Raw genomic sequence first — 3,338 nt, 5'->3', positions numbered from 1 at the left:
TCTGTATTGTGTTGGAAGGTGCTGGCGACTTTTGTCTGGAGCCAAGCTCTGTGTGTGTGTGTGTGTGTGTGTGTGTGTGTGTGTGAGAGAGAGAGAGAGAGAGAGAGAGAGAGAGAAGCATGTGAAAACAGAATTCTGTTTCAAGAGAATTATTTTGCTAGCTTTTAAACATTTTTACAGAAACTCCTAGTTCTCATGCGTCTGAAGATGTGCTTGGAATGAGGTAGGCAATATCTGCAGAAATCTTGGGAGCTGGAGGGAAGGAAGGCTGCACATGAGACAACAGGTTAGAACGAATTGCACATGGGGAGGTTGAGCACATGGGATCACTTTGTGTAACTTAGGAAAGGCCTGCAGTTTGGGTTGTCCAAGGAGACAGAATATAATGTGTCTCAAATAAGCAAGCCTTGCAGTGAGTCAGAGCGAAGGGCTTCTCGCCGCTGCCTGAGGAGCATCCCTTGAGTTGTTTGTGCAACTCATTTGTCAAACACCAATGTTCTACACCTGTGTTATCACTGGCAGTCAGGTATGTCCTTTCTGCCCTGGTGGTATGGGTGCTTGTGGTAGTTAAAACTCTTCTACTTAGGAATGTGTTGAGCCCCAGCTGGGAGAGAATTCCACTGGTCTGTCTTATCTAACACACTCAAAATTCCTCTGAAGCACCACTCCACCATTGAGGAAGCAAAACCCAAGAGGGCACAAGCTGGTACTCAACTGGGGAAGGGGAAGACACTCTCAGATCTCTCCCTTGCCGCCCGCTTCTGATTCTACAGAGTCGGAGGAGGGCTGCAGGAATAATTTTGCATTTCCCATGCACACAGACATTTAGGCAGCCCTACGGTGAAACGGCGTTTCCGTGCGCTGCTCTAGTTTCGCCAGAAGCGGCTTGGTCATGCTGGCCACATGACCCGGAAGCTGTATGCCGGCTCCCTCAGCCAATAAAGCGAGATGAGCGCTGCAACCCCAGAGTCGTCTGCAACTGAACCTAACGGTCAGGGGTTACCTTTACCTTCACAGTGAAAAATGGCCTGGCATAGAAAATCCAGGAACCTTCGCAGCAGGTAAAGTGAGCTAGAGTTTCCAGTCCAACAAGGCACCGTTAACCCACCTCTGCCTTGGTAACACACTGGTAGGTCCACATTGCAGCAAGCTCATTAGGCGGGACATCTCCTGCACCAGCCCTGTGAGGTAGGCTAACCCAAAAGGATGACTAGTTCAGAGAGTGCTCTGGCTCAGGGAGGTGGGTGGATTGGAAATTGACCCCAGTCTAAAACCAACAGCATGCTGCAGACACCCCTGTGCTAGGCTGGATGCTCCCTCTTGCACGCAGCTGCCATGTAGAATCAGTCTGACTATTAATTTGTTCCTCTCACCTGGTGTCGCCTGCTTCAGGGTATTGGGCACAACTCTACCACCTGGTATAGCCCCCCCCCCCCCGTGCTTGAACTTGGGGTTTCCAGCCAATCAGGTGCAGGCCCTCTCCATGTTCTCTGGGCCCCAGAGGATCCTCTGCAGTGATCTGGTACAAAGGGGCACTGCTGAGGTGTACCCTGCAAGTGATGGTGATTTGGAGGCCTGCTACCAGGGCTAGGTCAGTTGCCCAAGCCCCCCGGTCACTGCTGGCGTGGCAAGAAATTAGTTAAGAGGTGATGTGATAGAAGATTACAAAATGTGTGGCATGGAGGAAGTGGATAGGGGAAAGTTTATCTCCCTCCCCCGTAACACATTCGAAGCCGAAAGCTGTGGAGGATTCAGGACAGATAAAAGAACCTTTATGCAGCACATAGGTAAACTGTGGAACTCTCTCCCACAGGAGGAAGGGGTGACCACTGACCTGGATAGCTTTAAACGAGGATTGGACAACCTCACGGAGGAGAAGGCTATTAGCCAAGATGGCTACGCCCTGTCTCTGCAATGCTTCTGAATACCAGTTGCTGGAAACCACAGGAGGGGAGAATCCTCTCGTGCTTGGGTCCTGCTTGCAGGTTTACCACAGGCATTGGTTGACCACTGGGAAAAGAGGGATGTTGGACTAGATGGGCCACTGGCCTGATCCAGCAGGCTCTTCTTGCATTGGGTGCTGCAACAAGGGCCTGAAGAGAAGTCAGTGAAAGGACTGGGGCTCCCAGTGTGGCACCTTCACTTGCTCCCCTGAAAGGGATATGAGGGCAAGCAAGGGCCTCAGGCTGGACTCTTCCACTACTGAGTTAATGCCTGGCCCTCTTTATGGCACAAGAGGGTTGGGCGCTGGATGAAGCCCTGACTGGGCCTCAGTCCCTCCTGGAAGCTCCACCCTTTGCAACTGCAGCAGCAGCAGCCTTCCCTTCCTGCAAAGGAAGATTTGGGGTGGGAAAGTCTCTGCCAGCGCTTTCTCCCCAACTTCCCAGTTCAAGACCTGGAAGGAGAAAGGAGCTTTTCTATTGGGGCTTCCCATCTTCTTTGAGCAGCTTCCCTGAGGGTCTCTTGCACCCCCACCCCAAAAGAATGAGAGATGGGGGGCTGCGTACCCAACAGGTTGGCCCCAAACTTGTTTTGGGGTTGGCAAACTGCTTGTGCAACTTTGTGCCCAAACTGAGGAATTGGGGACCTATTTTAGCATAATTGGAAATCCCTTCGTATAGGAGTGGAGGTGATTGAGATGGAGCCAGCCCACAAGGGGTGGCTAGGGAGAGCTCTCCAGAGGTTGGGGGTAGCCCTTGAGGACGCAGCATTGCCCCTTCCTCGCTACTTGCCATTGCTTCCCAGTGCCAGTGTCCACATCCCCTCCTGAGTGCATGCTTTTCTTTCACAGCTCAATAAGCCCAGCCCCACTCTCCTGCCCCCTGGATTTGGGGGACAAGGCATCTAGGCAAGGAGGCAGGGTTAAGTTCCAGCCCCATTTCCCTGTGGGACTGGGTGGACAGAAATGGGCTGTGCTGCTGGCACAGCTGCCCTTTGAGGTAATAGAAGTGGACTAAGGAGCACCTTCTAAACCCTGGTTGGACTAATGCCTACAAAATCTCCTTCGACCCAAGTAGAAGTTGCACATGATTGAACACATAAGAGTCTTGTGGAGGAAACAGCCTCAGAAAGAGAGAGCTGCAGCAGCAGCAGGAGGATACCGGTGAGAAGGGAAGGGAATGGCCAGATCTAGAACTTCAGGTTAAATTTGTTGGGAGAGCAGCTGGTTATAAATGAGGTAGGGGGGGGACTGAATTTATGGGTGGGGGTCTCTGCAACACTTGGGCAGGACCTGCAAATGGTTGAGAAGCGGAAAGAATGAAAGGAGAGAATTTTCAGCCCAACATGCTATGTTCAGTCTTAGCATGTCTTCTGGGAGTCACCTGCCAGTGGTGGGT

Source organism: Podarcis vaucheri (assembly GCF_965113315.1).
Source record: "Podarcis vaucheri genome assembly, chromosome: 7".
Taxonomy (NCBI): Eukaryota; Metazoa; Chordata; class Lepidosauria; order Squamata; family Lacertidae; genus Podarcis; species Podarcis vaucheri.
This window is presented reverse-complemented; position numbering follows the sequence as displayed.